The sequence below is a fragment of the Bos javanicus genome, chromosome 13 (genome assembly GCF_032452875.1).
Source record: "Bos javanicus breed banteng chromosome 13, ARS-OSU_banteng_1.0, whole genome shotgun sequence".
Taxonomy (NCBI): domain Eukaryota; kingdom Metazoa; phylum Chordata; class Mammalia; order Artiodactyla; family Bovidae; genus Bos; species Bos javanicus.
This window is the reverse complement of record NC_083880.1, coordinates 24,793,406-24,808,411: the sequence shown is the minus strand read 5'-3', so window position 1 is coordinate 24,808,411 and position 15,006 is coordinate 24,793,406. Positions and strand designations below refer to the sequence as shown.

The window sequence follows — 15,006 nt, the reverse complement described above, 5'->3', positions numbered from 1 at the left end:
GTAGAACTACTGATTCCGTCACTTTTACCTGCACCCAGCACTCTCCAGGTGATTCTGATGCGTACAGAGACTCGGGGACCTCTATATCCTTCAAGACACAGGCATGAACAAATCTATATAGTAATTTAATTACAGCTGAAGATCATTATTATCAATGACAGAGCTTTGCTTCTAGCAAATTCTTTCTTTACTGGACCTTTGATTCTCGCTCCATTCTATCTCTGGCCGCCTATTCAGTCCTGTTCTTTTCACTCTAATAAATAACTGATCAACTCTACTGGACAACATATGCTTACTAGAGGTGTTAGGGGAAGCACACTGATTGAAACTGCCCAACATGGCCAAGCACCATAGTAACCATTTGCGTGAGCTGTTTTATGACAGCAGATCCTGATAAGGAATACGAAACTAATAACCCACCACCAACCGTAAGAGTTTGGGAAAGGTCTAAAGGAGACACCGTCTGTCCGTCCACTTCCCAGAATCCCTCTCTCTAGCATCCATCTTGGCTGAGCGATGCGTGCACCACCAGGAAAGACTCTGAATTAGAACGATTAGCCAAAGACCACCCGGAAACTAATCCCATCACCATAAAACCCGAGACTGCGAGCCACGTGGCAGAGCAGTTCTCCTGGGTTCCCTTACTCTATTGCTCTCCACACGGGTGCCCTTTCCCAATAAAATCTCTTGCTTTGCCAGCACATGTGTCTCCTCGGACAATTCATTTCCGAGTGTTAGACAAGAGCCCAGTTTTGGGCCCTGGAGGGGGTCCTCCTACCTGCAACAGAGGCAACAGAGGAAACTCTTGTAGTCTGAGAAATGGAGTTTACTGACCCATGCAGTCCATCATAAGTTAACAAAGTGTGGGGACTTTCTCCTTCTGAGATCATAATTTATCAGTTGAAAGCACTGCAAAATCTTATGCGAATTTCTTTCAAAAACATTCACTGAAGGACTACTACATTAGATGTGCTCTGTCAGGAACAAGGCCTGTGAAGGTATCTTATTCTATGTACCTTCCTCCCTTCGTGAAGATCACAGCTTAGTGGTGAAGAGGCAAATTATCCTACCCCTATTTACACTTCTGCATCTGGCTTTTCCCCTACTGTGATCCTGTCAGCTGGCATTCTTTGAAATTCATATTAAAATAGTGTTGGGAAGAAACGAGAGAATTGAGGACACCATTACTCTTTTCTTTGCTATTTGCAGAGACTTAAAGAAATAAAGTAAGGAGTTGGGAGCACTTCAGATGAAATTACCTTAGCCTCTAATGGGCAGCTTCGGTCTGTGCTAGGGTTAATTTTGTCTAGAGGACACTAACCATGGGGCAAACTCTTCTGTTTCTTGTAAAAGCTGCTGGATGATCCAGGAAGCTAGGACAATGAGGCACCTGTGGGTTGTTCTTTTTAATTAAAAACTCTTTAATGGGATGGACTTTCAGGCATTTACTTGTGGTAAATGCTAGAATTTGGTCCACCTCATTTTGCAAAATTCAATTTGTAAATCGCGTTTAAAAATAGCCTCCTGGTTTGAGCACACAATAAAAAAATCCACAGCAGAACCTGAAGGATGGACTTACAGGCTATTCAGATTAGAAAGCAAGTAAGATTGCAAAGTGTCTGTTGTATGGATGGATGTTTGTAAGTGCCTGGAAACTGGCAGAGGACTCCTGAGAAAACAGAAAAGGTCAACCAAGAGACTGTCATATTGGGAGACCTTGGGCCATTATGCCTGAGAAAGGGTCTGAACAGAAAGTCTTCTGATCAATCTACAGAATAAGAGTTGAGTTAGCCAGACAGCTGGAAGATAAAAAAAATCCAGTGAGAGCAATTGTTAAGCAGTTAATGAAGTGTGAAGCTCTGCTGTATGGAAAATGCTATCCTGATATGAACTTTCAGAATGTTTCTTAGGAAGGATCAGTGGAGTAACAGTCTGTCATTTGGGAGCAACTGCCTCACTTCCCATTATTTTAACACAGATCTAGGATATTGGCCCTGCGGAGAAGGTGAGTAAAGAATGTTTCAGAGTAACTAACTTCTATTAAAGCTCCCTATATGGCAGAAAGTGAAGAAGAACTAAACAGCCTCTTGATGAAAGTGAAAGAGGAGAGTGAAAAAGTTGGCTTAAAGCTCAACATTCAGAAAACTAAGATTATGGCATCCGGTCCCATCACTTTATGGCAAATAGATGGGGTAACAATTGAAACAGTGAGAGACTTTACTTTGCGGGGTGGGGGGGGGGCTCCAAAATCACTGCAGATGGTAACTGCAGTCATGAAATTAAAAGACATTTGCTCCTTGGAAGGAAAGTTATGACCAACCTAGCAAAAGTAAAGTAAAGTAAAGTCACTCAGTCATGTCCGATTCTTTGCGACCCCGTGGACTGTAGCCTACCAGGCTCCTCAATCCACAGAATTCTCCAGGCAAGAATACTGGAATGGGTTGCCATTTCCTTCTCCAGGGGATCTTCCCAACCCAGGGATTGAACCTGGGTCTCCCGCATTACAGGCAGACGTTTCACTGTCTGAGCCACCAGAACCAACCTAGACAGCATATTAAAAAGCAGAGATATTACTTTGCCAACAAAGGTCCATCTAGTCAAGGCTATGGTTTTTCCAGTAGTCATGTATGGATACGAGAGTTGGACTATAAAGAAAACTGAGTGCCGAAGAATTGATGCTTTTAAACTGTGGTGTTGGAGAAGACTCTTGAGAGTCCCTTGGACTGCAAGGAGATCCAACCAGTCCATCCTAAAGGAGATCAGTCCTGAGTGTTCATTGGAAGGACTGATGTTGAAGCTGAAACTCCAATACTTTGGCCACCTGATGCGACTCATTTGAAAGACTGAAGGCAGGAGAAGGGGACAACAAAGGATGAGATGGTTGGATGGCATCACCAACTCAATGGACATGAGTTTGGATAAACTCTGGGAGTTGGTGATAGACAGGGAGGCCTGGTGTGCTGTGGTCCATGGGGTGCTGTGTGTCCGCAAAGAGGTGGACACAACTGAGTGACTGAACTGATACGTCAGAATTTGGATGGATGGTGATTGCATGTGTAAATGATATCTAGAAAAGACAACTCCATGCAAGTTTCCAGCTTAATTTCAATTAGCTGGAATTTCAAATTCCAGCTTAATTTCATGAGTCCCTATTTCTCAATTGAAGATTTGTATATTAATATTTCAAGCCGTCCCTGGGTAAAATGTCATAATTTATAGCCCAAAATCAACTCGTTTATTCATTTGTTCTAACAACACTCATGGCAAGATATTTGAGGAACTGTATCAACGCTAACATTGAGCTTTCTGTTGTCCTTTTGTTTAGGCATTTGTCCCGTACATTTTTGGGGGGGGGGGAGGGGCACACACCCAGTGGCATATGGAATCCTAGTTCCCTGACCAGGGATTGAACCTGGACCCCCCTGCAATGGAAGCCTGGAGTCTTAACCACTGGATCTCAAAGGAAGCTCCCATTTGTCCCATACATACTTTAAATACCTTCCACATGCTGGGACTGTACCAAGTTCTAGGGATAAAAATATAGACCCAATTTATCTACTCCCCAACCTAACCATTGAAAGGGTGACATTACATTAATAACTAAAAGGAATGTGTAATTATAAGCTGATATGCATTATATTAATCAGGATGAGCTAAATTACACAGTGGTCACAAATAATCTCAGCTTCTCAAAGCTTGCAACAAATACAAAGGTATATTTCTTATTCACAAAAACATCTACTCTATTACCATGCAATTCTATGGGGCAGATGAAAACTGTCCTCCAGGTGGGAATTCAATATACATATTGCATATCTTTGCATATCTTTCAAATTTCTCATAAGGGAAATTCAACAAAAATTTAGCAGCATTTGTGAAGCGTTCTTATCTGGAGAATCCCAGAGACAGAGGAGCTTAGCAGGCCACAGTCCATAGGGTGGCAAAGAGTCAGACCAACTGAAGCGACTTAGCATGCACATACACGTGAAGGGTTCTTGTACAATTAACTTGAAGAAACCATTGCCGTGCATTTTCCAACCATTAGCTACATTGCTATCCAGTGGGGCTTGATGAAACCTGTAGACACCATTTTGATCACAAGAACAGATACTTTCCATTAGGGTAACTCACTGGCTACCTAAGGTTACAAGCTTGATGGTTCAGAATAATAAATCAGATTTAAAGGTTCAAAATTAATATATATGGGAGGTAAAAGCAAGAGAAAACGAAGATGAATTGTATATGTAGAGTGAGCAGCCCAGTCATACTGTATGCAAATAACCACCACACTCGGGATTAAAAAAGGATCTGTCTAAAATAATCCAGCCCCTTATTATGTGAGAGAGAAATTCTAACTGCAACTGAGCAAACAGTATGAGACTCCAAAGAGAATTCACTCACCCGCCCTGTATCTTTATAAAATCAGATCAACCCTCTCATTAAAGATAAGCAAACAAGAAAAAGACAAAACCAATGGAAAAAATTCTGCAACCAAAAAGAAAGGAAATGTCATAGTTAAGATGAGAGGAACGTCCTACTTAAGAAAAGGTCTACTACAAGAGTCACAAGACTGTCAGCAATGTAGCTTCAAGCTTCCAAAATGTAAGAAGCCTGAGAAACAAGAAAAGAAAGCAGTAAGACAGCAGGAAAGTAATAAGATTCCTTAGGCAGAGGAAGAGAAGAAAAGGGAACTAGTTAAAATAAGAAGTTATTACAAGAAAACTATAAATGTACTGGCAGATTTTAAAATCTGCCTGCAAAATTATTTTTCCAGTTAATTAAAAATACAAAAAAATCAAAGAAATTTGAGATTATTTTCCAGAAGACGGAGGAAGAGGATGGAAATAAACATAATGATAAACAGCGTGACAAATATGAAACAGAAAAAAAAATCCCTTGTGTATGTATAATTGATAGTGCTAAGACACAATAAGAGCAAATAATAGATTACTGAGACAATACTCAAACTCAGAGTAGAACATTTTTATGAGTTTAAGACGGTCCTCAGTTAACAATATATCAAATAATTAATGAGAAAAAAAGATCCCTTACAAAATCAATGAAAAAAAACTCAAACACTGAAAAAAAAGAAACAAAATCAAGAAAACAAGTTGTCAATAAAACATTTAAATCTATTCTCTTCCTAGCAATGAAAGAAAATAATATCTTAAAAGACATTTTTCATTTGCTTAATTGATTTGAACATTCTGAACTCATTTGTCCCAACTCTAGGAAATTTGTAGCAAAAGATGTATTCCCATTTGAATGCAGAGTTTCAAAGAATAGCAAGGAGAGATAAGAAAGCCTTCCTCAGCCATCACTGCAAAGAAATAGAGGAAAACAACAGAATGGGAAAGACTAGAGATCTCTTCAAGAAAATCAGAGATACCAAGGGAACATTTCATGCAAAGATGGGCTCGATAAAGGACAGAAATGGTATGGACCTAACAGAAGCAGAAGATATTAAGAAGAGGTGGCAAGAATACACAGAAGAACTGTACAAAAAAGATCTTCACGACCCAGATAATCACGATGGTGTGATCACTCATACCTAGAGCCAGACATCCTGGAATGTGAAGTCAAGTGGGCCTTAGGAAGCATCACTACGAACAAAGCTAGTGGAGGTGATGGAATTCCAGTTGAGCTATTTCAAATCCTGAAAGACGATGCTGTGAAAGTGCTGCACTCACTATGCCAGCAAATTTGGAAAGCTCAGCAGTGGCCACAGGACTGGAAAAGATCAGTTTTCATTCCAATCCCAAAGAAAGGCAATGCCAAAGAATGCTCAAACTACCTCACAATTGCACTCATCTCACACGCTAGTAAAGTAATGCTCAAAATTCTCCAAGCCAGGCTTCAGCAATACGTGAACCGTGAACTTTCTGATGTTCAAGCTGGTTTTAGAAAAGGCAGAGGAACCAGAGATCAAATTGCCAACATCTGCTGGATCATCGAAAAAGCAAGAAGAGCTCCAGAAAAACATCTATTTCTGCTTTATTGACTATGCCAAAGCCTTTGACTGTGTAGATCACAATAAACTGTGGAAAATTCTGAAAGAGATGGGAATACCAGACCACCTGACCTGCCTCTTGAGAAACCTATATGCAGGTCAGGAAGCAACAGTTAGAACTGGTTCCAAATAGGAAAAGGAGTTCGTCAAGGCTGTATATTGTCACGCTGCTTATTTAACTTATATGCAGAGTACATCATGAGAAACATGGGGCTGGAAGAAGCACAGGCTGGAATCAAGATTGCTGAGAGAAATATCAGTAACCTCAGATATGCAGATGACACCACCTTTATGGCAGAAAGTGAAGAGGAACTAAAAAGCCTCTTGATGAAAGTGAAAGTGGAGAGTGAAAAAGTTGGCTTAAAGCTCAACATTCAGAAAACGAAGATCATGGCATCTGGTCCCATCGCTTCATGGGAAATAGATGGGGAAACAGTGGAAACAGTGTCAGACTTTATTTTGGGGGGCTCCAAAATCACTGCAGATGGTGACTGCAGCCATGAAATTAAAAGATGCTTACTCCTTGGAAGGAAAGTTATGACCAACCTAGATAGCATATTCAAAAGCAGAGACATTACTTTGCCAACAAAGGTCCGTCTAGTCAAGGCTATGATTTTTCCAGTGGTCATGTATGGATGTGAGAGTTGGACTGTGAAGAAAGCTGAGTGCCAAAGAATTGATGCTTTTGAACTGTGGTGTTGGAGAAGACTCTTGAGAGTCCTTTGGACAGCAAGGAGATCCAACCAGTCCATTCTGAAGGAGATCAGTCCTGGGTGTTCATTGGAAGGCCTAATGCTAAAGCTGAAACTCCAGTACTTTGGCCACCTCATGCGAAAATTTGACTCATTGGAAAAGACCTTGATGCTGGGAGGGATTGGAGGTAAGAGGAGAAGGGGACGACAGAGGATGAGATGTCTGGATGGCATCACCGACTCGATGGACGTGAGTTTGAGTGAACTCCTGGAGTTGGTGATGGACAGGGAGGCCTGGTGTGCTGCGATTCATGGGGTCACAAAGGGTCGGAAACGACTGAGCGACTGAACTGAACTAAACTGATATATTCTCATACATCAGTGATGAAAAATCATTCTGAGATTATTGAAAGGTAACCTGATGTTGTATTTTAAAAGTCTTAAAGCTTTGGGTCCTATAACTAAACTGCTAGGAATTTAGCTTAAGAAACACAGAGAAAAACACACAAAGATATATGTATAAGGAACGATATTCACCATAGTCATATTCAATAGTAAAAGAGGAAACAATGTCCTTATGTCCAACCGTTATTAAACAAATTACAGTGTGTCCTAGTTGCAGACATGGAGAAGACTGGCATTCAGGTCCATCCAAGTCTGGGTTTGCCAAGCATATGTAACAAGAAGACAATAGAACAAGATGGCTCAATCTGCTGGCAGCATTTGGTAGAATGAAGGGTTCATGAAGTCTAAGCTGGGGGAGGAGGAAGTCAGGAAGAGTTGCCTGATAATCAGGGAGCAAATCTAGAAGATAACAGCCTATGAGACAAAGCAGCTAAAGAATCAGTGTACCGAAAATAATTGAGTGAGATTGCTGGAAAGGAAGATGTGTCATTTCAAAGGCGAAACTCTTCTGAGTGAAAACCAGAGATTGAATGGCCCTGGGAGTGCTTGGCTTGAGCAGTGAAAGATGATCTTGGAGGTCAAAGGACCATGTCTTTACTGACATTGAGCTTGGCCAGGAGGAAGGCAGGGCAGTGGGTGGAAAGAAGGTCTGTGAACCAAGCGCCAAAATCTTTTATGAGGGGCCCTATTAGTCTGCTAGGGCTGCCATAATGAAGTACCAAACACTGGGTGACTTAAAAAAGAGGAATTTGTTTTCTCACAGTTCTGGAGCCTAGAAGTTCGAGATCAAGGTGTTGGCAGGGCAGGTGGCTGGTTACTCCCTGTCTTCACAAGATCTTCCTTCATATGTCTATGTCTCAATTTCCTTTTCTTATAGGGACAGCAATTATACTGGACTAAGGCCCATCTGAATGACCTCATTTGACCTTCAGTTCAGTTCAGTTCAGTCGCTCAGTCGTGTCCAACTCTTTGCAACCCCATGAATCGCAGCACGCCAGGCCTCCCTGTCCATCACCAACTCCAGGAGTTCACTCAGACTCACGTCCATCGAGTCAGTGATGCCATCCAGCCATCTCATCCTCTGTCATCCCCTTCTCCTCCTGCCCCCAATCCCTCCCAGCATCAGAGTCTTTTCCAATGAGTCAACTCTTCACATGAGGTGGCCAAAGTACTGGAGTTTCAGCTTTAGCATTATTCCTTCCAAAGAAATCCCAGGGCCGATCTCCTTTAGAATGGACTGGTTGGATCTCCTTGCAGTCCAAGGGACTCTCAAGAGTCTTCTCCAACACCACAGTTCAAAAGCATCAATTCTTCGGCGCTCAGCCTTCTTCACAGTCCAACTCTCACATCCATACATGACCACTGGAAAAGCCATAGCCTTGACTAGACGGACCTTTGTTGGCAAAGTAATGTCTCTGCTTTTGAATATGCTATCTAGGTTGGTCATAACTTTCCTTCCAAGGGGAAAGCATCTTTTAATTTCATGGCTGCAGTCACCATCTGCAGTGATTTTGGAGCCCCCCAAAATAAAGTCTGACACTGTTTCCACTGTTTCCCCGTCTATTTCCCATGAAGTGATGGGACCGGATGCCATGATCTTCGTTTTCTGAATGTTGAGCTTTAAGCCAACTTTTTCACTCTCCTCTTTCACTTTCATCAAGAGGCTTTTTAGTTCCTCTTCACTTTCTGCCATAAAGGTGGTGTCATCTGCATATCTGAGGTTATTGATATTTCTCCCGGAAATCTTGGTTCCAGCTTGTGCTTCTTCCAGCCCCATGTTTCTCATGATGTACTCTGCATATAAGTTAAATAAGCAGCGTGACAATATACAGCCTTGACGAACTCCTTTTCCTATTTGGAACCAGTCTGTTGTTCCACGTCCAGTTCTAACTGTTGCTTCCTGACCTGCATATAGGTTTCTCAAGAGGCAGGTCAGGTGGTCTTGTATTCCCATCTCTTTCAGAATTTTCCACAGTTTATTGTGATCTACACAGTCAAAGGCTTTGGCATAGTCAATAAAGCAGAAATAGATGTTTTTCTGGAACTCTCTTGCTTTTTCCATGATCCAGCAGACATTGGCAATTTGATCTCTGGTTCCCCTTTAAAGACCTTATCTCCAAAGGGAGCTCTCTTACACTGTTGGTGGGAATGTGAATTGGTATAATCACTATGGAGAACTGTACGGAGGGTCCTTAAAATACCAAAGATAGAACTACCACACGGAGAAGGCAATGGCAACCCACTCCAGTACTCTTGCCTGGAAAATCCCATGGACAGAGAAGCCTGGTGGGCTGCAGTCCATGGGGTCGTGAAGAGTCAGACATGACTGAGCATCCTCACTTTCACTTTTCACTTTTATGTATTGGAAAAGGAAATGGCAACCCACTCCAGTGTTCTTGCCTGGAGAATCCCAGGGACAGGGGAGCCTGGTGGGCTGCCGTCTATGGGGTCGTGCAGAGTCGGACACGACTGAAGCGACTTAGCAGCAGCAGCAGAACTACCACATGATCCAGCAATCTCACTCCTGGGCATATATCCCAGGATATATAAACTATATATATCCCAGGATAAAACTATAATCTAAAGGATATATGCACCCCAAATCATTGCAGCACAGTCTACAATAGCCAAGACATAGAAGCAACCTAAATAAACGTCCATCGACAAAGGAATGGATGCAGAAGATGCAGTACAGATATACAGTGGAATATTACTCAGCCATGGAAAAATGAAATAATGCCATTTGCAGCAATATGGATAAAACTAGAGAGTATCATACTAAGTGAAGTCAAGTCAGACAGAGAAAGATAAATATCACATGATACTGGTTATGTGAGGAATTTTAAAAAACGGTACAAATGAACTTATCTACAAAACAGAAATAGAATCACAGATATAGAAAACAAACTTATGGTTACCAGGGAAGAGGGAGGGAAGCATAAGTTGGGAGATTGGGACTGACATATACACATTACTATATATAAAATAGGTAATTAATAAGGACCTACCACAGAACACAGGAAACTCTACTCAATACTCAGTAATGACCTATATGGGAAAAGAATCTAAAAAAGAATGGGTATATGTATATGTGGGGCTTCCCTGGTAACTCAGCTGGTATAGAATCCGCCTGCAATGCAGGAGACCCCAGTTTGATTCCTGGGTGGGGAAGATCCCCTGGAGAAGGGATAAGCTACCTGCTCCAGTATTCTTAGGCCTCCCTGATGGCTCAGACAGTAAAGAATCCTCCTGCAGTACGGGAGCCCTGGGTTTGATTGCTGGGTTTGGAAGATCCCCTGGGGAAAGGTATAGTAACCCACTCCAGTAGTCTTGTCTGGAGAATCCCCATGAACAGAGCAGCCTGGCAAGCTACAGTCCATGAGGCTGAAGAGTTAGACACAACTGAGTGACTAAGCACAGCACATATGTGTATGTAAAACCAATTCACTCTGTTATACAGCAGAAACTAACGCAACATTGTAAATCAAATATACTCCAATAGAATTTAGAAGACAAAGACTTTAATCCAAATAAAGTCACATTCTAAGGTCCTAGGGGGATAAGACTTCAACATATGAATGTGGATAGGGAGACACAATTCAGCCCATTACAGGGTTTGCCCAGGATGTTGTTAAGTGACAAAAACTAGAAGGAACACAGGGGAATATATCAAATTAGATGAACATAATAAGGGAGAAATGACTTTTAGTGGCAGTGTGTTTTAATATGACACCAACTTCAGCAACCCAGCCATACATGGAGGAAGAAGAAAAAAAAAAACCTCTCCATTTGAGAAAGTGATCACAAATATCACATCCTTAACAGTGAGGCAGGTAAGGCCAGAAAATAAAAGGAACATTTAGTAAAGAAGGTAAAGATTTAGCTGAAAAAACACTCAGTTAAAATTGTATAACAGATTCACACTTTATCACACTCCCCCATCTCTAAACACATGCGAATGTGACCAAATACAAAAAGAACAAACAAAAGCAACATAGCCAGGCTTTTAAAGAAGTAAGTATCACCCTAGACCAGGAACAGAGCAGAAACATCCATGGCTAAAGCACAGTCCTGCTGGGCGCTAATGCAGATGCCAGCAGGAGGTGGGTTGCTCATCATCTCTGAGAATAAAAACACCCCAAGGACTAGGGATGGTCCCTCCTTTCTCAGAGTAGCTAAAATAAAATCACTTTGCTTTTATGAAGTTTACCGGCGAGCTCCACTACACTAAATCCAGAAGTGAGCTCTCAACCCTCATATTCTTTTTTCCTGTTAACATCCATTTGTCTTACCACTCTCTTCTTTTCCCTTAATTCTCTTTGCAACTCTTTTAACTCTTTCCTCTTGAAATGCTTTGTTCACTTAGCTTCACAAACTCCATCTTTATTCTCATATTTCAATGGCCTTTTTCTCATCTTTTTTACTGGCTCCTCTTCACCTCTCCCTGCTCCAAACATGGGCATTATCAAGACCATGACCCTTGGCCCTATTAATTCTCTTCTCTGCTCACATTCCCTCCCTTCATGACTTCATTCATCTCATGGCCTATTGATCACATATACGACTCCCAGATTAGATGTCTGTCCCAAACCCCAAAGTATATTCCCAACTTCCCATTCACATCTCCACTTGGATATCTTATAGGCATTCTACTATTTCTAAAGATTTTTTTTTATGTGTACCATTTTTAAAGTCTTTATTGAATTTGTTACAACATTGCTTTACAAACACTGTTTTGAGTTTTTTGCTGTGAGGCATGTAGGATCCTGGCTCCCCAGTCAGAAATCAAACTCTCACTCCTACACGGGAAGGTGAAATTTTAAAACCAGTGGGCCACCAGAGAAGCCCCTTTGGCAGGCATTCTAAATAAATGCTTCCAAAACTGGACTCTTGCTCTCTGCCCCTTTCTGCCACCCATCTCCCATCCCACATGGGTCAAATCTGTTCTTCCAAATTCTTTTTAAAAAATTTTTATTTGGCTGTGTTGGGTCTTAGCTGTGGCACGCAGCATCTTTCCACATAATGCACAGACTCTTCAGCTGCAGCCTGTGGGCTTAGTTGAGCCGCGCATGTGGGATCTTAGTCCCCCAGCCAGGGATGGAACCCGAGTCCCCCGCATTGCAAGGCAGATTCCTAAGCACAGAATCATCAGGGAAGTCCCCTGCTCTTCCCACATTCTTCACCATTCTTCATTCATCTTACTGAACAGATGACTTCCAACTGACTACAATCCTTCCAACTGACTACAACACAAATATTGGAGTGGTTCTTCATTGCTCTCTATCTTATTACACATCTAATCCATCTAGTGGAATCTTCAAAATACTTATAACCTCCCTCACTTTCGCCCAGATTGTTCATTCCACTCACTCCAGCCACACTGGCCCCATTCCTGTGCCCCAAGTAAGCACAGTAGGGTTCTTCTGCCTCAGGAACTTTGCACTTCTTTCCTCTGTTTAGACTTCTCCTCTCCTTAGTTCAGGTCTTTACTTGAATATCACTTTCCCAGCAGTCCTTCCCTGATCATTTTATATATGATAACCAGGATGATGACCATGCCACAGACCTAGAAAGTAATCGGTCTAAACTTGAAGAGAAAAGCAAAGGGCCCCTAGAGAATATCTTCAAATGTAACAATCTGGGCTGTTAAGGAGCTGATGACCCTATCAAGTGAAAGCAGGCAATTGTTTTTATGCCAATCTTTAAAGCTGCAGCTGAGAACGTAAAGCAACACTGATAATGTACAAGTCACACTCCAGCTAACTGAGGTGGATGTTTAGCGAGAGCAGTGAGCAGAGTTGAAGGTTGGGGATTCCCACATGGAATATTGGCCAAATATATTGAGAATTCACTAAGTACCAGGACCTTGTGTGTGCTTAGTAGCTCTCGCCGTGTCCAGTTCTTTGCAACCTCATGAACTGTAACCCACCAGGCTCCCATGTCCATGGGGATTCTCCAGGCAAGAATACAGGGGTGGGTTGCCATGCCCTTCTCCAGGGCATCTTCCCAACCCAGGGATTGAATGCACATCTCCTGCATCTCCTTTCCTGCATTGCAGGTGGATTCTTTACCCATTGAGCCACCTGGGAAGCCCTTCCTAAACAGTTTAAAAGGATTCTGTCATTTAATTCTTATAACAGCCTTATAAAGTAGGTATTATAGTTATCCCCATTTTATAGATGTACTGAGGAGTCTAGATACAGTGCCTAAGGTGATGTGTTAAGGAAAAGATTTACATTATTATTTAGAGTTACAAAAGCAATTAATAAATGGATCATTAATAATAAGAGTAAAGTCTTTAGAAATAGCACAAGCATGCTAAAGTCCTTATCTTTTGTGGCAGGGAATGAATATGTATTGCTCAAACAGTCTAGTATACAATGATAATTCAAGAGGGGGAAGCGTCAGCACATTGTCTAGGATGATTACAGAGGTAACCACAGGAAGAACTAAAAAAGAAAATTGGACACTGAGAATCTGGTTAGGGGAGGAGATATTTACTTTCTATATGATCATCTCCAATTCAAATTTTATTATCAATACACATATTGTATTTGTAATAAAAATTCAAGACTTCCCTGGTGGTCCGGCGGTTAAGAATCTGCTTTCCAATGCAGGGGACGCAGGCTTGATCCCTGGCTGGGGAACCAAGATCCCACATATAGGGCAATTCAGCCTGCACGCCACAGTGAAAACCCACATCAGCCAATAATAACAATAAATTATAATAAAAATCCCTTAAGAGCACAAGTGAGAATTTGGAAAAGCAGCTGTGCAGACAGCTGGGCAACAGTGGTGGCGTGCAGAAATCAAGAGCGTCCCCAGCTGTTTGGAGGGAAGCAGCCAGTTATCCAAGAATCAGCAGAGAAGACAAGTTCTGGAAGTAGGGAGCAACCGGCTCAGGGCTCTGCAGACTGGTGTCCCCTGCCCATCCCATCCCACTCCCCACTGAGACCCTGTGCCATACTCAGAGCCTCTGAGCACTTGAGGAGCTGTCCAGCCTTCACATGAAATCTGCAGGGGATTTTTTTCTGCACAAAGAGTTTTGTTTTTTGTTTGTTTGTTTTTTAAATGTGTAACACAGGTGTGATTTAAGTCAATACATTTTTAAGGGATTTCACATGATCTCATTCTTTCCGCTGCCAATCACCTCAGTTCCTACAAAGTCATAAAATTCAAGATACGTACGACAGCCCTTTCCAAAAGACATTTTGCACAACCCACAGCTGCATGTCAGTCACTCACTCAGTCCACATCTCTTTTAGACGGGCTTCTTTGCTCTCCAATGGAATACAGACACACTTTGACATTCCCCATCTGTAATCTTTGGGATTCAATTTCCTCAAGCAATTTACTTTAGGACCATGTTTAGGGTCTGCAGACAGAACTGCCTGGTTCTGAATCTGACACCCTCTAAAAATGTATTAAGTGTAAATCATATTCACCCCTAAGCTATCACATCCTAGAACAGTACAGATTGTTGGGGTATGTCAATACCTAAGATTAAAAAAAAAAAGTTTGTTAGGTTTTTCATAGTTTTCTTGGCAACTTTGTCTTGTAGTTCTTTCCCACAGATCGAACAAGCAGTTCTATGAGTAAAGGAAACCACATACTTACTCTATGAGGCATTTCCAATGATGTAGGTTTATTGGAAAAGCCCCATCAGGATAGACCTCAACTAGATCTGCAGTTTTCATGTCTGGTACTTCCTCTGTCATTAAGCATACATACATATATTTGTAACTACATACATGTACTTAGGGATATTACTCGTTCCTGTAGGGTAAATCTGCATGTCACTCCCATCAGAAGACTGGGGACTTTTGCTGAGTAGGTCAGGCAGAGCAACAGTTCTAGAAAGCAAAACCCTGGACCCTTTATTACAGTGACAGACAAGCA

At 41.8% G+C, this 15,006-nt stretch overlaps 1 non-coding gene across 1 annotated transcript; it reads right to left on the bottom strand.

Annotated features, from left to right (window-relative positions):
- Positions 1 to 14,655: 14,655 nt before the first annotated feature.
- LOC133259934 (small nucleolar RNA SNORA18) lies at positions 14,656 to 14,786 on the bottom strand. The gene has a single exon (XR_009740602.1). It is a non-coding gene; the product is annotated as a small nucleolar RNA SNORA18 (small nucleolar RNA).
- Positions 14,787 to 15,006: the final 220 nt, after the last annotated feature.